The sequence below is a fragment of the Phocoena sinus genome, chromosome 1 (assembly GCF_008692025.1).
Source record: "Phocoena sinus isolate mPhoSin1 chromosome 1, mPhoSin1.pri, whole genome shotgun sequence".
In the NCBI taxonomy this organism is placed as follows: domain Eukaryota; kingdom Metazoa; phylum Chordata; class Mammalia; order Artiodactyla; family Phocoenidae; genus Phocoena; species Phocoena sinus.
Window position 1 is genome coordinate 32,572,355 of NC_045763.1, and position 25,801 is coordinate 32,598,155.

Sequence of the window (25,801 nt, forward strand, 5' to 3'; positions counted from 1 at the left end):
TGCAATTACTTCTCAGGTCTTATCTTCTCTCACCTTGGATGATTATACCAGCATCCTCACTGGCTGACTGATTTGATCTCAAATCAGATTTGATTCCTTCCGCAAGCTATCCAAGATAACCTAGTAGATTTCCTGTTTAGAAACTCCTTTGAGTCCCCATTGTCTTCAGGAGGAAATCCAAGACCCCTGCCGACTTCCCCAGCTCTAGATTTAGATGCAGCCCTTTTTGCAGGTCACCTGCCTGGCCCTGGAACACACCTCCGGCCCTTGGTCCCCTTGGTAGACACTGGTCCAGTGTGCCTTTGCTCCAGCATGCCTCTCGAAAGCTATGCCTGTCCCTTGCGTCTTTGGGGCAGCTCTGGGAATCCATGCCCTCGTCATGGTCGCCCACACGGTGCCCAGGGCCAGGCATGGAGGGGAGGGGTGGGGCGTGTGGAGCTGAATGAATGAGCTAAGACTAGAGAGGGCTTTGTCAGCCAGACCCAACTCCCACTGACCCACTAGGAGGCTTCCCCGGTCTCAGTTTCCCTCCATTGTACCTTGGGGATTTAGAATTGAAAACCCTTGCTTCTCCAGTTTCATGTTCACAGAAAGTGGTTCTCCTCAAAGACCGTTTGCTGACTCTTGGGGGTGTGATTTAGGAGGCTGGATAGGTGGGGGAAGTGGGAAAGCGATCTGGGATCCCAGGGACTCCTTGGATCATTGGCTGCTCCAGGTGCCTCTGGACAGCTCATACTTTCCTGTCCTTCGGGAGACGCTGCCACCTTGACTTCCTCTACGCTTGGATCCAGCAACACTACAACAAACCCTGCCTCTCCCTCTTCACTGTCCTGCCCTCAGCCAGGCAAAGCACGTACCCCTCCACTCCACCCCTGCTGAGGACCAGATGTGCCTTTGACTCCACCTGCTGGCAGAAAGGGGAAACACCTTTTAACACTGCAAAGAAGGATTTCCGGATCTGTCCTTGACTGGCTCTAGGACCCTGGTTATCCATTTACGCAACAAATATTTATAATGGGCCTATTATGCGTCATGCATCGATTAGGCTCTGAGGATAGAGTGGTGAACAAAACAGAGCTTACCTTCTTAGTGGGGACCAATGACAAATAAATGGACATGCACATAAGATAATTTCGGATTGCAATAAGCACCATAAAAGAAATAAGCAGGGTGCACTAATAGAGGGAAATGGTGTGGAGGTTACTTTATTTATTTTATCTGGAGGTTATTTTAAATCAGGTGCTCAGGAAAGAATGTTCTGAGAAAGTGATGTTTGAATCAGATCACAAAGGAGGAGAATTAGACAGACATTTGAAGAGATTGGGGGAAAGTATTGCAGGTAGAAGTGACAGCTAGCATAAAAACCCAGAGGTAGGAAAGAACCTAGTGTATTTGAGGTACTGAAAGAGCACTGTGCAGCCAGAGAGTCGTGAAGGAGAGGGTAGATGGTGTGACATGGATTTGGAGAGCTATGTGGGAACCAGCTCACCCAGGGCCCTGCAGCCCACAGTGAGAGTTTCAGTTCTATTTTGAGAGCAGCCAAAGCCACTGAAGAGGTTTAAAAATTGATTTACATTTCTACAAAATTGATTTACATTTCTAAAAAAGTGTAGGCAGAGGCAGATGGCACAGGGCTTTGTGAACCAAAAGGATTTTTCTCTTTATCCTAAGAGCAGACAGAAGCCATTGACAAGTTTTAAGTAGGGGAACCATATGATGATTAAGAGTTTAGAAAGACTGTATCATCTGCTTTGTGGAGAAAGGATTGAAGGAAGTGGAAGTGGAAGCAGGATGACTAATGAAGAGGCTGCTCTTGAAATGTTCCTGGGTAATGAAGAGTACCAGACAGAGGTGGTGGTAGTGGAAACAGAAAGAAGAGAGATTTGGCAGCTGTTTGGCCTGGATAGTTGACAGAGAAAGGGTGAGAGAGGGAGAGGGAAAGAGAGAAATGAAGGTGATGTCTAGATTTCTTTCTTTCTTAATAATTTTATTTATTTATTTTTGGCTGCATTGGGTCTTCATTGCTGTGCATGGGGTGTCTGTAGTTGAGGCAAGGGGTGCTACTCTTCGTTGTGATGAGAGGGCTCCTCATTGTGGTGGCTTCTCTTGTTGCATAGCATGGACTCTAGGCATGCAGGCTTCACTAGTTGTGGCACACAGGCTCAGTAGTTGTGGTGCACGGGCTTAGTTGCTCCACAGCCTGTGGGATCTTCCTGGACCAGGGCTCGAGCACACGTCCCCTGCATTGGCAGCCAGATTCTTAACCACTGTACCACCAGGGAAGTCCAATGCCTAGATTTCTAATTTGGGGAACAGAGAGGGAGCAATAGAGGAGCTCCCTCCGTAATAGAGGGAGCACTGGAGGAGGAGCAAGCTTGGGGGACAAAACAATTCATTTGTCACCTGTTTGTATCATTTTCATATAAAAAAAGGAAGAAATCACACTTAGAAATTCGACTAAATCAGAAACAAAGATATGAACTATCACCACTATTACTATGTAACCTTTCATTGGAGATATTAGCCAATGCAATTAGATAAAAAAAGAAATAAAATTGGAAAGTAGGTAAAATTATATTTATTTGCCAATGATTGTATTCCAAGAGAACCCAAGTGAATCAACTGAAAAACTCCTCTAAACAAGAAAAGTCCATAAGGATATGGGATATAAAATTAACATACAAAAATCAATACAGAGAGGGCAGACAGCAGAAGCAAGAAGAATTACAATTCTGCAGTGTGTGGAGGGAAAACCACATTCACAGAAAGAGACAAAATGAAAAGACAGAGGACTTTGTACCAGATGAAGGAACAAGATAAAACCCAAGAAAAACAACTAAATGAAGTGGAGATAGGCAACCTTCCAGAAAAAGAATTCAGAATAATGATAGTGAAGATGATCCAGGACCTCAGAAAAAGAATGGAGGCAAAGATCGAGAAGATGCAAGAAATGTTTAACAAAGACCTAGAAGAATTAAAGAACAAACACCTAGAAGAATTAGAGAACAAACAAACAGAGATGAACAATAAAATAACTGAAATGAAAAATACACTAGGAGGAATCAACATCAGAATAACTGAGGCAGAAGAACGGATAAGTGACCCAGAATACAGAATGGTGGAATTCACTGCCATGGAACAGAATAAAGAAAAAAGAATGAAAAGAAATGAAAACACCCCAAGAGACCTCTGGGACAACATTAAATGCAACAACATTTGCATTATAGGTGTCCCAGAAGGAGAAGTGAGAGAGAAAGGACCAGAGAAAATATTTGAAGAGATTATTGTCAAAAACATTGCAAACATGGGAAAGGAAATAGCTACCCAAGTGCAGGAAGTGCAGAGAGTCCCAGGCAGGATAAAACCAAGGAGAAACACGGTGAGACACATAGTAATCAAACTGACAAAAATTAAAGACAAAGAAAACTTATTGAAAGCAACAAGGGAAAAACAACAAGTAACATACAAGGGAACTCCCAGAAGGTTAACAGCTGATTTCTCAGCAGCAACTCTACAAGCCAGAAGGGAGTGGCACAATATACTTAAAGTGATGAAAGGGAAGACCCTACAACCAAGATTACTCTACCTGGCAAGGATCTCATTCAGATTCGATGGAGAAATCAAAAGCTTTACCGACAAACAAAAGCTAAGAGAATTCAGCACCACCAAACCAGCTCTACAACAAATGCTATAGGAACTTCTCTAAGTTTGAAACACAAGAGAAGAAAAGGACCTACACAAACAAACTCATAACAACTAAGAAAATGGTAATAGGAACATACGTATCAATAATTACCTTAAACATGAATGGATTAAATGCTCCAACCAAAAGACACAGGCTCGCTGAATGGATACAAAAGCAAGAACCATATATACACTGTCTACAAGAGACCCACTTCAGACCTGGGGACATACAGACTGAAAGTGAGGGGATGGAAAAAGATATTCCATGCAAATGGAAATCAAAAGAAAGCTAGAGTAGCAATACTCATATCAGATAAAATAGATTTTAAAATAAAGAATGTTACAAGAGACAAAGAAGGACACTAGGTAATGATCAAGGGATCAATCCAAGAAGAAGATATAACAATTATAAATATATATGCACCTAGCATAGGAGCACCTCAATACATAAGGCAACTGCTAACAGCTATAAAAGAGGAAATAATAGTGGGGGACTTCAACACCTCACTTACACCAATGGACAGATCATCCAGACAGAAAATTAATAAAGAAACACAAGCTTTAAATGACACAATAGACCAGATAGATTTAATTGACATTTATAGGACATTCCATCCAAAAAACAGCAGATTACACTTTCTTCTCAAGTGCACACAGAACATCCTCCAGGATAGATCACATCTTGGGTAGCAAATCAAGCCTCGGTAAATTTAAGAAAATTGAAATCATATCAAGCATCTTTTCTGACCACAATGCTACGAGATTAGAAATAAATTACAGGGAAAAAAACGTAAAAAACACAAACACATGGAGGCTAAACAATCACTTACCAAATAATCAAGAGATCACTGAAGAAATCAAAGAGGAAATCAAAAATACCTAGAGACAAATGACAATGAAAACATGACGATCCAAAACCTATGGGATGCAGCAAAAGCAGTTCTAAGAGGGAAGTTTATAGCAATACAAGCCTACCTCAAGAAACAAGAAAAATCTCAAATAAACAATCCAACCTTAAAGGAAAGTTAGAGAAAGGAACTAGAGAAAGAAGAAAAAACAAAACCCAAAGTTTGTAATGATCAGAGCAGAAATAAATGAAATAGAAACAAAGAAAACAACAGCAAAGATCAATCAAACTAAAAGCTAGTTCTTTGAGAATGTAAACAAAATTGATAAACCTTAGCCAGACTCATCAAGAAAAAGAGGGAGAGGACTCAAATCAATAAAATTGGAGATGAAAAAGGAGAAGTTACAGCAGACACCACAGAAATACAAAGCATCTTAAGAGACTACTACAAGCAACTCTATGCCAATAAAATGGACAACCTGGAAGAAATGGACAAATTCTTAGAAATGTATAACCTACCAAGACTGAACCAGGAAGCAATAGAAAATATGAACAGACCAATGACAAGCACTGAAATTGAAACTGTGATTAAAAATCTTCCAACAAACAAAAGTCCAGGACCCGATGGCTTCACAGGTGAATTCTATCAAATATTTAGAGAAGAGCTAACACCCATCCTTCTCAACTCTTCCAAAAACTGCCGAGGAAGGAACACTCCCAAACTCATTCTATGAGGCCACCATCACCCTGATACCAAAACCAGACAAAGATACTACAAAAAAAGAAAATTACAGACCAGTATCATGGATGAATATAGACGCAAAAACCCTCAACAAAATACTAGCAAACAGAATCCAACAACACATTAAAAGGATCATACACTATGATCAAGTGGGATTTATCCCAGGGATGCAAGGATTCTTCAATATATGCAAATCAGTGTGATACACCATGTTAACAAACTGAAGAATAAAAACCATATAATCATCTCAATAGATGCAGAAAAAACTTTTGACAAAATTCAACACCCATGTATGATAAAAACTCTCCAGAAAGTGGACATAGAGGGACCCTACCTCAACATAATAAAGGCCATATATGAAAAACCCACAGCAAACATCATTCTCAATGGTGATAAACTGAAAGCATTTCCTCTAAGATCAGGAACAAGACAAGGATGTCCACTCTCGCCACTATTATTCAACATAGATTTGGAAGTCCTAGCCACAGCAATCAGAGAAGAAAAAGAAATAAAAGGAATCCAAATTGGAAAAGAAGAAGTAAAACTGTCACTGTTTGCAGGTGACATGATACTATACATAGAGAATCCTAAGGATGCCACCAGCAAACTACTAGAGCTAATCAGTGAATTTGGTAAAGTTGCAGGATACAAAACTAATGCACAGAAATCTCTTGCATTCCTATACACTAACAATGAAAGATCAGAAGGAGAAATTAAGGAAACAATCCCATTCACCATTGCAACAAAAAGAATAAAATACCTAGGAATAAACCTACCTAAGGAGGTAAAAGACCTGTACTCAGAAAACTGTAAGACCCTGATGAAAGAAATCAAAGATGAAACAAACAAATGGAGAGATATACCATGTTCTTGGATTGGAAGAATCAATATTGTGAAAATGACTATACTACCCAAAGCAATCTACAGATTCAACGTAATCCCTATTAAACTACCAGTGGCCTTTTTTACAGAACTAGAACAAAACATCTTAAAATTTGTATGGAGACACTAAAGACCCCGAATAGCCAAAGCAGCCTTGAGGGCAAAAAATGGAGCTGGAGAAATCAGACTCCCTGACTTCAGACTATACTACAAAGCTACAGTAATCAAGACAATATGGTATTGGCACAAAAACAGAAATATAGATCAGTGGAACAGGATAGAAAGCCCAGAGATAAACCCACACACCTGTGGTCAACTAATCTATGACAAAGGAGGCACAGATATACAGTGGAGAAAAGACAGTCTTTTCAATAAGTGTTGCTCAGAAAACTGGTTAGCTACATATAAAAGAATGAAATTAGAACACTTCCTAACACCATACACAAAAATAAACTAAAAATGGATTAGAGACTTAATGTAAGACTGGACACTATAAAACTCTTAGAGGAAAACATAGGAAGAGCACTCTTTGACATAAATCACAGCAAGATCTTTTTTGATCCACCTCCTAGAGTAAGGGAAATAAAAACAAAAATAAACAAATGGGACCTAATGAAACTTAAAAGCTTTTGCAAAGCAAATGAAACTGCAAACAAGACAAAAAGGCAACCCTCGGGATGGGAGAAAATATTTGCAAACGAATCAACAGACAAAAGATTAATCTCCAAAATATATAAACAGCTCAGCCAGCTCAAGACCAAGAAAACAAACAACCCAATCCAAAAATGGGCAGAAGACCTAAATAGACATTTCTCCAAAGAAGATATACAGGTTGCCAACAAACACATGAAAGAATGCTCAACATCATTAATCGTTAGAGAAATGCAAATCAAAACTACAATGCGATATCATATCACACCAGTCAGAATGGCTATCATTAAAAAATCTACAAACAATAAATGCTGGAGAAGGTGTGGAGAAAAGGGAACCCTCTTGCACTGTTGGTGGGAATGTAAATTGATACAGCCACTATGGAGAACAGTATGGAGGTTCCTTAAAAAAACAGAAATAGAACTACCATACGACCCAGCAGTCCCACTACTGGGCATATACCCTGAGAAAACCATAATTCAAAAAGGGTCATGTGGGCTTCCCTGGTGGCGTAGTGGTTGAGAATCCGCCTGCCAGTGCAGGGGGCATGGGTTTGAGCCCTGGTCTGGGAAGATCCCACATGCCACAGAGCAACTAAGCCCGTGTGCCACAACTACTGAGCCTGTGTTCTAGAGCCTGTGAGCCACAACTACTGAGCCCATGTGCCGCAACTATGGAAGCCCATGTGCCTACAGCCCGTGCTCCACAACGAGAGAAGCCACTGCAATGAGAAACCTGTGCACTGCAACGAAGAGTAGCCCCCGCTCTCCACAACTAGAGAAAGCCCGCGCACAGCAACGAACACCCAACACAGCCAAAAATAAATAAATAAAATAAATAAATTTATTAAAAAAAAAAAATGGGTCATGTACCAGAATGTTCGTTGCAGCTCTATTTACCATAGCCAGGACATGGAAGCAACCTTAAGTGTCCATCAGCAGATGAATGGGTAAAGAAGATGTGGCACATGTATACAATGGAATATTACTCAGCCATAAAAAGAAACAAAATTGAGTTATTTGTAGTGAGGTGGATGGACCTAGCGTCTGTCATACAGAGTGAAGTAAGTCAGAAAGAGAAAAACAAGTACCGTATGCTAACACATATATATGTAATCTAAAAAAAAAAAGAAGGTCATGAAAAACCTAGGGGCAAGATGGGAATAAAGATGCAGACCTACTAGAGAATGGACTTGAGGACGTGGGGAGGGGGAAGGGTAAGCTGGGACAAAGTAAGAGAGTGCTAGTGTATATATGGACATATATACACTACCAAATGTGAAATAGATAGTTAGTGGGAAGCAGTCGCATAGCACAGGGAGATCAGCTCAGTGCTTTGTGACCAGCTAGAAGGGTGGGATAGGGTGGGCGGGAGGGAGACAAAAGGGGGAGGAGATATGGGGATATATGTATATGTATAACTGATTCACTTTGTTATAAAGCAGAAACTAACACACAATTGTAAAGCAATTATACTCCAATAAAAATGTTAAAAAAACAAAACAACTGCATCGTTTGACATGATAACCACTACCATGTGTGGCTATTTGAATTTAAATGCAAAATAATTAAAATTAAATGAAAAAAGATTCGGTTTCTCAGTCCTACTGGTTACATTTTAAGTTCTCAATAGCCACGTGTGCTTAGTGGCTATTGTATTCATGTAATTATAGAACATATCCATCATTGCACAAAGTTCTATTGTCCAGTGCTAAGTTAGAAGATAAGGGGAAAGAGAAGACCACACTTATGAGAGCAACAAGTTACCTAGGAATAGGAAAAAAATAGCTCTCTGTTACACCACATGACCTATTTGGTCACAGACCCCCTGTCTAGACCGCTCTGTATTTCAGGTCACAGCCAAAGTCTCATCTCTTTGGGAATCTTCCCTGACTTTTCCAGGCTGACTCAGAGGTCACTCCAGTACCCGCCAGTGCAACATACAGTTGATTCTCATTATTTGCAGATTCCGTGTCTGCAAATTTCCTACTTGCTAAAATTCATTTGTAACCCCAAGAAGCGGGGCAGGAGAGGGGAGAAGAAAGCAGCAGCAATGACAGAGGCGGTAGAGAACCAGGGAAGGTTTAGGACTGGGTGTTTTGGATGAGATCCAGAGCCTCCCTCTTTTTTTTTTTTCTTCAGCTAAGACAGCAAAAGAGATGATTTATTGTACACATGTTACATTCAGCCACAAGTGAGAACAGAACTAGTCCAGAATGTCAAAGGTCCAGGGCAAAGGACCAAAAGGGACCGTTTTGATACGAGCAAGGGGGTTCTCTCAAAGGTGGTCGAGGCGATCAGAATGGCCATCGATGTTCCAGATCCACTGAGACAAGTTCTAGACAGTAGGCAAGCAGTCCAACAATTTGTACCAGCGTCCCTGGCCTCTGGCTTCCCTTGTTTCTGCTCCTGTGGCTTTCTAGGTCCTCCCTCTTTTTCTCCAGGGCAGCTGTGAGAGGCAGGGTGGGGCTCACATCTCCAGGGCAATCAAGGAAGTGCCCGATTGCTATGGCCTAAAGTGCTTTCCATTTTCCGGGGTGAGGCCTAAGCCCTAAAGTGGCCCAGCCATGAGTAAGTTCTGATTGCTCACCCATCCAGGAAATTACCTTCTGTCTGGCAGAGATCTTGTTGAAAATGACCTGGGGTGGGTGGAGTGAGTCCCCACTCCAAGGTGATCCAATATGGCCTGGATAGCTTGGAGGGAGTCTGGGATATCTTGGGGGTGACCTGGGTCAGAGAAGCAAGGAGGGGGCAGGACTGTCTGCCCTTATAGTGGTTCATCAGAGATGAGAGATGAGGCCTGAAGTCTCTCTGTCTCCCACGGCAGTCACCGCAGTCACTCAACCCAGTACCTTTCCCTTAGGACCCCCATGCAGCCTCAAAGGACATCTGTAATGGGGAAGGTAGGGGAACCACCCAGGGCAGCCCGCAGGTTCAGAGAGGGCAATGGAGTCACACAAGGTCACACAGCCAACCAGAGACAGAAGCAGAATGGAATCTAGTTCTCACTCCCACACTTAGAGTTAATTTTGTTTTCCCTCCAAATTATCAGTTTCTTTCTTTCTTTCTTTTTTTTTTTCAGTATTAATGCTTTATTTCCTAAACAGGGTAGTGGTTTCACAGGTGTTTATTATATTAGTCCTTATAGCCTCTGTATGTCTGAAATACATCATAATTTTTAAAGGGGGTAAATGGTAAATTTGTAGAATACAAGAACAGTTTAGAGGAGAGCTTGCTGACGGAGGGGCATGGATGGGCATAGGGATGAAGAAGTAACAGTCGTGTCTCAGGGCTGAGGAACTGATCTCCATCCCCTTCATCCCCACTGCAGTTTTCTTGGTTCAGGTTTTCATCTTTTCAATAGCTTCCTGTTTGTTTTTCCTTGTTAAAGTCTTGTTCCCCAGAATTTATTGTTTATAGTTCTGAGCGGAATTGTCAGTTTCTGAAGGACCAAGACTCTTGTCCTGTGTCAGTCCCTTCCCCTTTACTTCCACCAGGGCCTAGACTCCAGAGCTAGTTTCCTAGCAGATGGGTTTGGTCTTTTCTGTTAACACCCAGGCGAGATGCAGATCCACTCCCTGCTATTTCTTAAAGGGACCCATGAACACAGCCCACAAGGGAAGAGACTAGGTTGTCTAACCCAACTGCCACCTGATGCTTGGATGCCGCAACGACATTTCCGCCTGTGGCTGGCTGGCTGCATTTTGCTCACACACGCCGTTGGCAGACGGTTCATTATGGTTCAAGTCAGTCTTTTTATTTCTAAAGAAAGGTGTAAAAAAGATATTCCTCATCCTAAATGGAAACTGGGTGCTTGTGGTTTGCCCCCCACATACCCTGGATCTGTCTTTGGAGTCTGCACAAAACACAACCTCCTTCAATCTCATCTCAAACCTGCAGAGAGTTGAAGATAGACCCATGTCCCCAGAAATGGGTTCAAGGCTTGGTTTCACTCCTTTAGTTGCTTTAATTTCCTGTAAAGAGCATGAGTTTATTTGCTTTTGTAATTATAAAGGAAGCTCCTTATTAAAAAAATTTTTTATTACGGTAAATTTCATATAGGAAAATGCACAAATCTTAACTGTACAGCTCAACTTTTCCCTATGTATACACCCACATAACCTCCACCCAGTTCAAGATATAGAACATTTCTATCTCCCTGGAAGTTCCCTTGTGCCTTTTTCAATCAATATCCAATCCACCAGAGGTAATGACTATTCTGATTTCTGTCACCATAGGTTAGTTTTGCTTATTCTTGAACTTCTTATGAATGGGACCATATAGTATGTATTCTTCTGTGTCTGGTTTCTTTGCCTTAGCACAGTGTTTTTGAGATTTATCTGTGTTGTTCTGTGTACTAGTATTTTTTTTTCATTTTGATTATTGCTGGTAATATTTCAGTTTGTGAATACATCACCAAGTGCTTTATTCTCCTGTTGATGGATATTTGGATTTTGTCCAATTTTGGCTGTTGACTAAAGTTGCTGTGAACATTCTTGTACCAGACTTCTGACAGACATATGAGCTAATCTTTCTTGGGTGTATGTCTGCATGTGGAATTGTTGCGTCATAGTGTAGATGTATGTCTGGCTTTTTAAGGATCTGCCAAATAATAACATATGCAAATTCAAGTTAGTCCACATCCTCAGCAACCCTAGATGACGGGTTTTTTTAAAAATCCTTTCTTCTGAATGTATCAAGTATCTCATTGTTGCTTTGACTTGCATTCTTTGATGAGATATTATTTTAAGCAGTTTCATACATTACTGGCCATTTGTCCTTTGTGAAATGCTTGTTCCAAGTCTTTTACTCATTTTGAATTGAATGCTTGTATTTTTCTTAACGATTTGTAAGGGTTCTTTCTACATTCTGGATATGATTTATCAGTCTCTACCTTGCTGATTTGTTTTCTTAATGGTATCTGTTGATGATTAGATGTTTTGAAGTCCAATTTATCCATTTTTTAATAGCTAAGTGCATTTTGTGATCTGACTAAGAAATCTTTACCTACCCCAATATCAAAAAAACTCTATGTATTTATTTAGAAGTTTGAGTGGTGAAGTTTTTACATTTAGGTCTATGATCCACCTTAGAATTATTTTCTGTGTATAGTTTAAGGGTCAGGGTTCTTTTTTCTCCACATACATCTAATTGTTCCAATATCATTTATTAAAACACCATCCTTCCTCTACTTAATTACAATGACACCTTTGATGAAAATCAAGAGAGCATACACGTGTGGGTCCATTCTAGACTCTTTATTCTGTTCCAGTGATTGTATTTGTCTATTTTTGCTCCAAAAGGTCCCTGCTATTAATTACTATAGCTTTATAGTAAATCTTGAAATCTGGTGACGTAAGTCTTCCAACTTTTTTTCAAGAGTTCTTGTATATTCTGGGCTTCCCTTGTGGTGCAGTGGTTAAGAATCCGCCTGTCAATGCAGGAGACACGGGTTTGAGCCCTTGTCCGGGAAGATCCCACATGCCGCGGAGCAACTAAGCCCGTGTGCCACAACTACTGAGCCTGCGCTCTAGAGCCCGCGAGCCACAACTACGGAGGCTTCGTGCTGCAACTACTGAAGACTGCACGCCTAGAGCCTGTGCTCCACAATGAGAAAAGCCACCGCAATGAGGAGCCCGCGTGTCGCAACAAAGAGCAGCCCTGGCTCTCCACAACTAGATACAACTACAGAAAACCTGGGCACAGTAACGAAGACCCAATGCAGCCAAAAAAAAAGAGTTCTTGGATATTCTAGGTCCTTTAATTATCACGTAAATTTTGCTATCACCTTGTCAATTTACACACAATCACACACGTACTACACACATGGCCTGTGGGACTTTTAATTGGATTGCATTGAACCTATAGACAAATTTAGAGAAAATCAGTAACAATATTGAGTCTTCCAATTTATGAACGTGGAATATCTGTCCATTTACTGAGGTAGTCTTTAATTTTTCTCCAGATAAGTTTTATAGTTTTCAGTGTCAAGGTCTTGCACACCTTTCAATAGATTTATTCCTAGGTATTTAATATTTTTCATGCAGTTACAAATAGTATTGATTTTTTTATTTATGAAATTTATTTTCTTATATAAATTATGTATGTCTCTGGGCAGACAACCTTCACCTTATTGCACTAATAGCACATCTGTAATACCAAGCTACAGGACAAGTCTTAACAAGGTCTGTATTCAACGTAGCACGTGTCTACCAGGCACTGTAGAAGAGGATGAGGAAAAGCCAGGATCCAGCTCAGGTGAAGAAGGGGAGGGGGCAATGTGTCTCGCCTCTGACAGTTGGTTTTCTCCCGGGAAGGGGAACATGCAAAGTTATGTCTGGAATCCTGAAGGGGGAGGAGATCTTGGAGGCTGAGAAGCCCAATGCAACACTGCAGCTCGGCTCCCTTTATCTCTGGGGGAAGCAGGGACTCCTCTTTCACTCATCTGTAACACATCACTCTGGCCTAGCTGATGCTTTGGGTAAACAGAGACAGGGGTCATCCTCAAATTAGCAGCACTTAAGAACAGGCCATACACTGCCACAGTGTGCCACAGTCCCTGGGGGTCCCTGGCCCCAGGGACCTGAAAGCTGTGTATCCTAGGGAGAGGTGCCACTCAAGACCCAGAGATGGCTGTGGAAGTCCCTTTATCTAATGGAGCTGGGGATGATGCTTGGACGTCCCCATGACCACACTTAGCTAGCAAAGCTCTGGTGTTGGATCTTCTAACCATTGGTCAAAGCTGTAATGAGACCGAGTCTGTAGGCAGAGTGAAGGGATGCCTGAGTAGGAAGGGGGAGGAGCGTGGGGATGGGGGCGGGTAATGGGCAGTGATTATAACATGATTAGGTCCTCCTTGCAGATGGAGGCTGGGCTGAACTGGGAGTGGGGTTAGGAGGGGCTGCAAGCCCCCGCCCGGAGCTCCTGTCACTCTGCCTTTGAACAACGCTGAAGACAATTTGCTCACATGCTCTAGAGCACATTCTTGATACAGGGATGGGGGCTTTGCGGGGAAGTGGTGATTTGGTATTGGCCAAGAGCCACATTAAGCCTGTATGAGGGCAACGACCACAGCCTTGGCCTTGAGACTGCATAGGTCACAGTAGATCTGGCCAGTGCCCACAAAGACGATGGGTTTGCTTGTGATGTAGGTCATAGAAATAGCAGCTCCCACCTTGTCATCAATGGTATCAAATTTGGTAAGGGCACCGAGGTGTCTGGGTCATAGAATGGTCAGCCAAGGCTCTGTTGAACTTGACCAGCTGGTCCACGGCCTCATTGCCTACTAAGTCCTCCCCCACAAACAGCACCAAGTCGGTGCATTGACAGTAATGAGCTTAGCCAGGGCAGTCATCAGAGGGGCATTGTCTTGCATGCGGCCAGCTGTGTCCACCAGCACCACATCAAAACCTTGGTTATGTGCAAAGGCAACGGCTTCCATGGTAATGCCAGCAGCATCCTTGCCATAGCCCTTCTCAAACAACTGCACCATGGTGTGGCTGCCGTGATTCTCGGGGAGGGGGGGTGTGTGTGTAGGGCACTCAAATGCCAGGTGTGTGTCCACAGCTGCTCCACAGCCCCGGCACGAAATGTATTGCAGGCAGGAATGAGGACACTGAAGCCATTCTCTAACAGCCAGAAGGAAATCTTGGCAAGATTAATAGACTTCCCCATGTCATTCACACCACAGAAAGTGACCACGTAAGGGCGCTGATGGTGCTGGGCATCTGTGATATCCTGGAGCACGTCCATACAGTGCTGTGGCTGTGGAATCTGCACCAGGGACTCTTGGAGAGCTTGCTTTGGAAGTCACCGTGCTGAACGTCCCCATCACCTTCCCTTCCAGCTTGTTGGCCACAGATTCACAGAGTTGCACTGCAATGTCTGCTGCCACGTTCTTAGCGATGAGATGGTCACGCGTCTTGTCCAGCACAGATTCCACGTCTTCACGACTCAAGCTCTTGGAACCCTCAAGGCCCCTCAGCATCCCAAACATGCCACCCACGTTCCCCTTGGTAGCACTAGGTTTGATGGAGTTTTGAGCAGTCCCTTAGTCATCTGAGCTGCTGCAGTCCAGATCCTAAAGCTGCCTCCCAGACCCAGTCCCTCGAATCAAGTTGATGCCCTCGGCTGGGGCCACCTCAGGGGCTCCATTGGTGGTGGGAGTGCAATAGTCCAAGACTTCTCTGTTAGCAGAGCCACCCAGTGCCCACACCCCGGGCACTTTTTTGCCCTTCTCCTTGGGAGCATTTGACTTACTGGACTTGCCGGACTTCTCCATACCCATCTCATGCTTCTGAATGAACTCTTTTCACTTCCTGCGGATCAATTCCTGTTTGGAAAGTTCTATCCCGTTCTCAGGCCCCACTGGGAGACCTGACTTTTCTGCAGGGACTTTTTTGCTGGTAGCCAAAGGGCCATCAGAACCTTCCTTCTTGGTCCCCTTGTTTTTTTTTTTTTTTTTTTTTGCTGTTCTTGGCTTTTTCCTTAGGCTTTTCACCCCGTGTCTCAATCATGGACCTCACAGGTTTCTTGGCCTTTTCAGAATCTTCCAATTTCTTCATGGTTGTGGGAGCACGGACCTTACCGCTCTCCTCTGATTCACGAAGGAGCCGCAGAAAGTCATTCTGGCAATTGAAAGTGCCATTCAATAGACTTAAGGCACGTTGCTGTTGGATCTCAGTGCGGTACTTGTCACAAAACAGCCGGTGCACAGCGTCTATCAACTTGCCTGCGTATGTCAGTATTAGGATCTTCTGAAAACCTACCACAAACACCAGCTCAAACTGGTTGTCCAGTTTATACCTGGGCGCGAGTGCCTCATGGATGAAGGAGTTGTTACCTCCCCTTTCCTAACACGGTACCGAACGAATCAACGCGTTAATGAGCCGGGTGCATGAGTCGCTCACGCCCTGGAATCACCAGAGCACGAGCCGCCTTTGGAGAAAATGGTGAAGAAGTTGAGCGTGGCGGCAGCGGGAAAGGAACCGGGCTGGCGCCGGGAACTCAGGCCGAGATCGTCGCTGCTTCCTGCTGCGCCAAGCGCTGGACACGTCCCACCAGTGGCCCCGGACACCGGCTCCAATGGTATTGTTTTGTTAAGTTTCATTTTCCAATTGTTTCTTGCTAGTGTGTATCGACAGAAATACATTTGTTTTGTATATTGATCTTGTATCCAGTAGCCTTTTTAAATTCACTTATTAATTCTATGAAACTTCCATATATTTAATTTAAAAAACATCTTCATCGATCTTAAAGTTCCAACTGGTATTTTCATTATTTTAAAGCATCCCATTTATTGACCATCACCGCTTATCTTTCTGGCTCACTCTCTTAAATATCGTGAATCCATTAACTTTCTAACCTCTTCAGGACCTCCAGCCCATTGACCCTACCACCTTTTTATTGCCCTTCACCTTGCCTACTTACCTCTCGGGGTCCATGGTCTCATCATTATCATTACTTTCTTGCTCTCTTTCCTCTATATAGATCTTGCTTGGATACATTCCTGTTTAAATCCAAATCCCAGGCTCAACATTGTTGAGAAAAAGACACAACGATATTGTGTCTAGTTTCACTATAAATGGGCCTGTGATGCTACTCATTTCCCAAGTCCATTTGTTCTTCCACTCTTAACTGACTATCTCACACCCTCTGTCTTCTCAAACCTCCAAAGCCTCCTCTCCACCCTCACTCTCAAATGGTGATCTTGCTTCTTATTTCATTAGAAAAGCAATCAAAAGAGAACCTCTACATTCTACGACCAACACATCAACCTACCCACCAGTATGTGCACTCCTTTATTCCAGCGCATTCGTCATACAATAGTTTTATCTCTCTCTCTCTCACATCTTCCATTACTCCCTCTCTAATGATTCATTCTCAGCAGCTTACAAACAGGCCATGTTATCTCCTGTCTTAAAAACCAAATCAGGGCTTCCCTGGTGGCGCAGTGGATAAGAATCTGCCTGCCGATGCAGAGGATATGGGTTCGATCCCTGGTCTGGGAAGATCTCACATGCGGCGGAGCGACTAAGCCCATGCGCCACAACTACAGAGCCTGTGCTCGGGAGCCTGTGATCCACAACTACTGAAACCCACGTGCCTAGAAACCATGATCCGCAACAAGAGAAGCCACCGCAATGAGAAGCCCCCGCTCGCCACAACTGGAGAAAGCCCACGCACAGCAATGAAGACCCAACACAGCCAAAAAAAGGAAATAAAGAAAATAAAATCAAACCAAATCCCTCCTCTGACAGCACGCTTTTTTCTAGGTACCGTCTCATTTTTCTAATCTACTTTATAGCAACACATCTCAAAAGATTGCCTTTATCCTCTCTCTCTACTTTGTCTACTCCCATTCTCTCTTGAACCCACTCCAGTCCACTTACCCTAGCCGCAGGGAGTGCTGTAACAGGGAGCAGAGAAAAGAGCAGTATCTGGAGAGAGGGATGATTGGACTCTAATCCGGTCAGCCTTTGCCCCAACTATTACACCAAAACTGCTCTTGTCAAGGTCACAAATGACCTCCATGTTGCTAAGTCCAGTGGTCAGTTGCCCTCTTACTTGCTTATCTACAGCCCAGATGATCATTTCCTCCTTGAAACTCATTTGACCTCACAGGGACACTCTTCTCTCTTTGTTCTCTTTTCCCTTCTGGGGCTTTCCTCCCATCTTCCCAACCTCTACCTGAAGTGCCCAGGACCCAGTCTCAGACCTCTTCTCTTGTCTACACTTGGTTGATGGCTCTCAACCCTATCAGATCCAATACTCCCTTTTAATTTAATTTAATTTATTTTTTAAATGTTTTATCATAAATAATGTCAAACATACAAACAAAAGTGGAGAGAATAGTACAATGTATTCCCATATATCTATTACCTGGGTTCAGTATTTAACAATACTTCTCCCCATTTGCTTTATCTATCCCTTTTTCTATTTTTCTTTGCAGAAGTCTGGGATTTGAAAACAAATCCCCAGACACCAGTCATTTCACTCCTACCTACTTCAGTATGCATTTCTTTTTTTCTTTTTCTCTCTTTCTTTTGTAATTCAAGCAAGATCGGTATGCATTTCTTTTTTTTCTTTTTTTTTTTTTTGCTGTACGTGGGCCTCTCACCGCTGCAGCCTCTCCCGCTGTGGAGCACAGGCTCCAGACGCGCAGGCTCAGCAGCCATGGCTCATGGGCCCAGCCACTCTGCGGCACGCGGGATCCTCCTGGACCAGGGCACGAACTCGTGTCCCCCGCATCGGCAGGCGGACCCCCAACCACTGCGCCACCAGGGAAGCCCCTGGTATGCATTTCTTAAAGACATGGGCCATTGTCTTGCAAAACCACAATGCCATGACCATACCTAACAGCATTTAAAATAGTTCTTTGGTATCATTTAATATCCAGTCCATAATTACACTTTCCTTAATGTCTCAGATACGTGTTATTACAGTGGATTTGTTCAAACTTGGATCCAAACATGTCTCATTATATTTTGCTCCCTATCCTTTCAACTTTATTCATTGCCAGCAGTCCTCCTCTTCCCTTTATTTTTCATATCATTGACTTATTGCAGAAACCAGCTCAATTGTCCTGTAGAATGTTCCACATTCTGGATTTATTCCTTTTTTATAACAAATCTTTTGTAATTTGCCCTTTACTGTCCTGAAATGAAATTGAGAAATAATGTAGCTACTGTATTAGTTAGGGTCTGGCAGGAAACAGATGGCACACTCAAGCCGAGTCCAATCAAGGCCAGTTTTATGAAGGGATTATTGACAAAGATTGGGCAAAGTTAAGGGAACCAACAAGAAATGAGGAAGCACTAGAGGATGTGTCTGCCATCCCTGGGCCTGAAGGACCAAGAGGAGGGAGTGGTATCTCCCTTTGGCTGAACCCCACAGGAAGCCACTGGGCAAGGGAGCTGGTTGATGTCATTTATGAAAGTTGGCCTCCTGGGGCAGGTAGCAGGGTGCAGTAGAGCAGAGAGTAGATTGGGTCGAGAGGGACAAATGAAGTATATCCCTCAAAGCAGTCTACACACATAATTTCAAAATAATGAATTGAATTTCCTGTATTACAAGGAAAAAGAAGAGGAAACTAATGTATAAAGTATTATATATTTGAATATGCAAAAATTTTGCACAACTTCACCAGAAGCCCTAATGGAATCCTCAGATGCTTGCAGCCGTTCCTAGAATCACTGTGTCTGCCAAAGCTGCACATGCAGACTGATCCAGGAGAACTGGAGTGGCATCTCAAATACAGAGAGAAGCCATGTTGTTGATTTTCGAATCAAGACCAAGCACCCTCTTGCATCAATTACAGGGAAATGGCGTTCCTGGGAAACTTGGTGTATATTAAAACAATACCCCGGGGGCTTCCCTGGTGGCGCAGTGGTTGAGAGTCCGCCTGCCGAAGCAGGGGACACAGGTTCGTGCCCCGGTCCGGGAAGATCCCACATGCCGCAGAGCGGCTGGGCCCGTGAGCCATGGCCGCTGAGCCTGCGCGTCCGGAGCCTGTGCTCCGCAACGGGAGAGGCCACAACAGTGAGAGGCCCGCGTACCGCAAACAAACAAACAAACAAACAAAAAAAAAAACAATACCCCGAATACTCGGTGTTTATGTGGAGAATAGATTTAGGCTCTATGCTGAGATAAATAATAAACATATTTTTTACCAAATGAATGTCTGATAGAACATTTTAAGTTAATTAATTAATTTATTTGTGGTACGCGAGCCTCTCACTGTTGTGGCCTCTCCCGTTGTGGAGCACAGGCTCCAGGCGCGAAGGCCCAGCAGCCATGGCTCACGGGTCCAGCTGCTCCGCAGCATGTGGGATGTTCCCGGACCGGGGCACGAACCCGTGTCCCCTGTATCGGCAGGCGGACTCTCAACCACTGCGCCACCAGGGAAGCCCCTGATAGAACATTTGAAGATCATATGGAATGCGGGACAATTTCTGTTATGCAGGACTGTCCCGTGCATTGCAGGATGCCGAGGAGCCCCGGCCCCACCCACTAAAGCCTCATAGTGTGCCCCACCCTAATCATGAATACATAACCTCCCCCAGCAAAAACGTCCTGGCAATTTTCCAAAATTTTTTCTAGTGGGTGGATCATCCTGTTGGAGAATCATTGGCTTAAGTGATCTCCTCTGGTCTCATGGATTTAAGTACACTGACGGCTTCCAAATTATTCATTGTCTCATCCTCTCTCCTGAGTGTACACTTGTAGATTAAATTTCTACTTCATGTCTCTGTTTACATCACTAACTGGCACCTCAGAGTTTACATGTTACAACCAAAACCTTGAACCTACTCCTGAACGCAGGCACCTCCAACCTTCTCCTCCCCCAGATTTTTTTTTTTTTTGCTGCGTTGTGTCTTCGTTGCTGCGCATGGGCTTTCTCTTCATTGCGGTGCGCGGGCTTCTCATTGCAGTGGCTTCTCTTGCTGCAGAGCACGGGCTCTAGGCGTGCGGGCTTTAATAGTTGTGGCACACGGGCTCAATAGTTACGGTTCGTGGGCTCTAGAGCGCAGGTTCAGCAGTTGTGGCGCATGGGCTTAGTTGCTCCGAGGCATGTGGGATCTTCCCAGACCAGGGCTTGAACCTATGTCCCCTGCACTGGCAGGCGGATTCTTAACCACTACGCCACCAGAGAAGTCCCAAGATTTATTTTAGTTTAGTAACAATTTAGTTCTTCTAGTTGTTCAGGCCAAAAATATTAGAATCATTCCCAACACCTCTCTTTTTCTCATGCTCCACATGGGATCCATCATCAATTCAGTTGGGTCCACCTCCGAAATACATTCCAATCTGATCAATTTTACCATCCCCACCACCACTTTGGTCCAAGCCATTGTCATCTCCCAAAACTGTTACAACAGCCTCCAAAAGGGTCTCCCTGTTTCCACCCTGGCCTCTACTTTCTATCTGCAACATGGCAGCCAGTGAGATCACTTAAAAAATGTGAGTTAAAAAAAAAAAAAAAAAAAAATGTGAGTTAGATCAGCTCCCACCTCTACTCAAAACCATGCAAAGTTCTAAGTGAAATGGGAACCTCTGGTATCTCTGTGTCTCCAAATTCCTTCTTCCTGTAAGGAGGCCAGTCAGATTGGATTAGGGCCCATCCGAACAGTCTCTTTTAACTTAAACACCTCTTTCAAAGTAGTCCATTCTGAGGTACTGGGGATTGAGCTTCAACATATGAATTTTGGAGAAACACAATTCAGCCTATAACAACATCCCTATTCATATGAGGGATAGTTGCATTGTATTAAGGAAAACATTACTGTTCTTTGAAAGTTAAATATGGACAGAAGAATGTATATGAATTTCACTGACTAGGTAAAGGGGTAGTCCGTATCAGATTGTTGGCATCTCAGCACCATTCTCACTTCCTTCTAAGATTCATCCTTACTTCCCCTATATTTTGGAGGCTGGAAGCCTCAAGACTATGTTTCCCAGATTCCCTCGACAGCACAGTTCTGGGTTGTGTCCTGCAAATGAGAGGTGCACGTGTGAGATTTTCAAAGCAGAGGAAAGGAGAGACCATTATTACTCTGTCAGTGGTGACCAGGCTAGGGCTTCTGCAGGCGGCAGGTGGAGGTTTGGAGTGTAGCTTCAGGCATCCTCCTGTGAATGACCCACTTTGTGTCTCTGGTAACTGAGATCATTGGTGTTGGTTCCTTATGATTTCTGCACTTCCTGATTGCCTAAACATTAGCAGACATATTTTTGGCTGCAGGATTCTTTGCAAGATACTTCTCAAAATCATGTATTATCATTACCAAGCCCTCTTCTTCTCCCTCGATTATACAGGCATGGAGGCCCAGCTGGGCAGGCCAAGTTGCAGTAGCCTAGTTCTCCAACTGGGAGCAGAGGAAGAGAGCTGTTTCTCATCAGCTTTCATAATACCCTCAAGGCTTGGGTTCTAACATTTTTCCCAGGGAAACTCTGCACTGGTGGTTGGTTGCAGGACATTTAGGGTGATGAATTAAACATTGCACATAGGATTGGAAGACTTTAGTTCTAGGCCTAGCCTAACTATGGGATTACTACATGGCCTTGGACAAAACCCTTGACTTTTGGGGTCTTACTTTCCCCATTTATAAAATGGGAGAAAGAAGAAGAAAACAAATTTGAGTCATAGTTAACATTTACACAGTACTTTCTATGTTCCAGTCATTATTCTGAAGACTTTTCATATAGCCACTCATTGAATCATCATAAAAATCATATGAGAAAGGTACCATTTATATCTTACATTTGGGGAAACAGATACTAAGAAACTTACCCAGGAAGTCTGTGTCCTTGTTGGGGCTTTGAGCCATTAAGCTATTTGGCCTCTTGTTTCATGAAAATGTGTGATAAATGGCAATCGATTTACAGTTTGGAAATGACTAGTTTGGGATGTACTGGCCTTTGTCCCAAGTTCTTTGGCCTCCCAAACAAAGTAGGAATTCACTGGATCCAGGAACTAAAGACATTAGGAATTGTCCTGTGTCTTCCTCTCGTGTGACTCTGCATAACTTTCTTTGCTCAGTGTTTTGTTCCACTGGCAGGTAGAAGACGACCAACCCATAGCTCTGAAGCGTATTTCTCTGTTCAAGTGACCTCTGCTGATTGAGTTGGACACTCCTGATTCTAATTATGGATTTCCCTGAGAGAGAGAGAGAGAGAAAGAGAGAGAGAGAGAGAGAGAGAGAGAGAGAGAGAGAGAGAGAGAGAGAGAGACCCTATTAGCCCAGCTAGAATCTGGAAATGACTGCTCTCCAATCACTTGGAGGTGGTACGTTCACTTGCTGGACTATAGAGATATTTAGGTCCTTTTTCACCAGCTCAAGGACAGTAATATGTCTCTGTCCTTACGGAAAAATCTCTTCCTTCTCCAAGCCTGGCAGCCAGCCTCAATCTTCCAGGGACAGCTCAGTTATAGTGGAAAGAGCCTTCCATGCAACCTGAAGTCCTGGGATGGGATCGACATCCAGGTCACCGCTTACTGACTATGTGACCTCAGACAAGTTATATAAGCTCCCTGAGCCTCTGTGTACTCATTTCAGAAAAATCAGAAAATGCAAACAGTTATAACTAGAAAAAGAAAACCACCCTCTTTGTCCCCTTCTTTCTCCCTTTTACTAGGCTCCTTTTGATGTAACACACACAGGCACAGATGGGAGGAGTCTAAGGGTTTAGTTTCAAAGCTTTGGCAGGGCCTTTGTGTCTTTGTAGAAAAAGGAAAAGCCATTAAGAAGTACCTGGCTCTTCAATAGCCTTGCTCACTATTCCCAGTGGCCTGAGTGAACACAGTTTGGGAGGCCAAGGATCAAAGAAGGAAAATAAAACTGTTCTGCATTGCAGATAGAAGTCCTACCCATTGTGAGAGAGGTGGCCTTGCAAATTGCGGGGGTAGAGGAGGTGAGGTAGCTAAGTCAGGGACAATTAGTGAAACCCAAGAGCAGAGAATTGTATAAACCTCTAAGGAAAGGTAGGCCACTAGGACAAGTATGGGAGGGGTAGGTTTCCCCTTCCTGTTCTGACCCAGTCAGTGGCAGCAGGCCACCTCTAATCTAATCTAAAAGAGCCCCTTAGAGGAAATTAGTAAAGGGCGCCCCCTCTCTGAGTGGATGCAGCTCTGTGCCAGGGTGCAGGGTTCGGTGAGTGGAGTGTGAGCTGCACACCTTACACGCGTTCATGGTCTCCAAGGCTACACTCAGCAACCCTGAGTGCCATTCCTCAATGTAGACTAGTGAGCTGCAAGGAAGGTCAGCTGAGAGGACAGACGAGCCCGAACAAGGGTGATGCCCAGAGCTCTCCCCTCATCTCAAGACACACCTGGTGGGATGAGAAAAGGAGAGGCCAAGCATGCAGCCCAGCTCCCTACCCTCTGAGATTACGTAAAATTGCCTCTACAAAAATAAACAAACAAATAAATAAACAAACATTTTTAAAAAGTAAAAAACAGGGCTTCCCTGGTGGCGCAGTGGTTGAGAGTCCGCCTGCCGATGCAGGGGACGCGGGTTCGTGCCCCGGTCTGGGAAGATCCCACATGCCGTGGAGCGGCTGGGCCTGTGAGCCATGGCCGCTGAGCCTGTGCGTCCAGAGCCTGTGCTCTGCAACGGGAGAGGCCACAACAGTGAGAGGCCCGCGTACTGCAAAAAAAATAAAAATAAAAAAATAAAAGTAAAAAACAAAACAAACAAACCAGCAATTGCCTCTAGCCTCCAATCCCAAACCCTGTGAAGGAAATCCACAGCCTTCCTAAGAATCCTGTGAATCCCTAGGGATTACATTCTCAGGTTATCCCACTGGATTTCTGATCCCTTCTGCATGTATGACCTCACTTCTTTCTCCAAGTTTTACAAAAACTACTCATACTAAACATTAATTTGAGTAGTAGGTATAAGATTAGAGGCAGGCAGGGAAGTATTTACATTGAAGAAGGGAAAGCTCCAATCTTAAATATTTATTTATTTGGCTGTGCCGGGTCTTAGTTGTGGCACACGGGATCTAGTTCCCTGACCAGGGATCAAACCTGGGCCCCCTGAATTGGGAGCTCAGAGTCTTAGCCACTGGGCCACAACGGAAGTCCCCCGATCTTTTTTATTTATTTATTTATTTTTGGCTGTGTTGGGTCTTTGTTGACGCACACGGGCTTTCTCTAGTTGTGGTGATCGGGGCCTACTCTTTGTTGTGGTGTGCTGGCTTCCCATTGTGGTGGCTTCTCGTTGTGGAGTAGGGGCTGTAGGTGCGTGGCTTCAGTAGTTGTGGCATGCGGGCTCAGTAGTTGTGGCTCGCAGGCTCTAGAGCACAGGCTCAATCGTTGTGGCTCATGGGCTTAGTTGCTCTGTGGCATGTGGGATCTTCCCAGACCAGGGCTTGAACCCGTGTCCCCTGCATTGGCAGGCGGATTCTTAACTGCGCCACCAGGGAAGCCTGGGGAGTCCCCCAGTCTTAAAATTCTTTTCAGTTATCCTGCCATTCTATGGGTTTCTCACTGACATTTAACCCCATGTACTCCAGTCTTCCAGAATTTTGCTGGCTCCCCTCACTCTCCCTTTCCCATATATCCTTCCCTCTAGAATTACCTTCTGTACTCCAATTTGCCTTCCTCTATTATGCAGACCAATTCAGCTCTCCCCAACTCTGAATCTGCAACATGGATATCTAAACTCATCAAGTGGGGGGTCTTATATTTAATGGAATCCACCCTTCGTATAACACCATACATGTGATACAGTTGTGAGAACCTAAGGGGGAAAAAATGTTAGCTTCATTTACCATGAAATGCTGGTGAACCTCCTGGGTAATGTGATGCTTAGTAAATAGGAGGCATAGAATATCAGGTAAAGTTGAAGTAGAGTGATTTTTTCTTTTTTTTTTAAGCCAGACTGAAAACTTGAGTTGTTACCTGGACCTCCACATTGCTGGGAAATGTGAAATATTCTGCATATCTAGCTTAGTCAGAAATATACTGATCTTCTATTAACTCGATCTTTAAATAGAAATTAAGGTCTCTCAATAATGAAGCCTTCAAATTGCCACTCCCTGAAGACAAAGATCGGTTTTGTGGGCCCTGAGGATTATATAGTTTTACTGGGTACTTTTTTTTTTTTTGCGGTACGCGGGCCTCTCACTGTTGTGGCCTCTCCCGTTGCGGAGCACAGGCTCCGGACGCGCAGCCTCAGCAGCCATGGCTCACGGGCCCAGCCGCTCCGCGGCATGTGGGATCCTCCCGGACCGGGCCACGAGCCCGCGTCCCCTGCATCGGCAGGCGGACTCTCAACCACTGTGCCACCAGGGAAGCCCTGGGTGCTTTTTTAAATGGTGGTTCTTAAACATTAAAAAATTATTAGTATAAATATAACTCAGTGAGACTTCAATGTCCTGCGTTGGAGATGATGAAGGAGAGGGGAAGTGGGGAAGTGCTGACTGACACAAGTTAACTCACTTTGTGCAATTTTGCCTAAAGATGGAGCTATCGAAGTCAATGCAAATCCAGAG

At 43.9% G+C, this 25,801-nt stretch overlaps 1 pseudogene; it reads right to left on the bottom strand.

Moving 5' to 3' along the window:
- Positions 1–13,850: 13,850 nt before the first annotated feature.
- On the bottom strand, positions 13,851–15,914 carry LOC116756105 (annotated as a pseudogene).
- Positions 15,915–25,801: the final 9,887 nt, after the last annotated feature.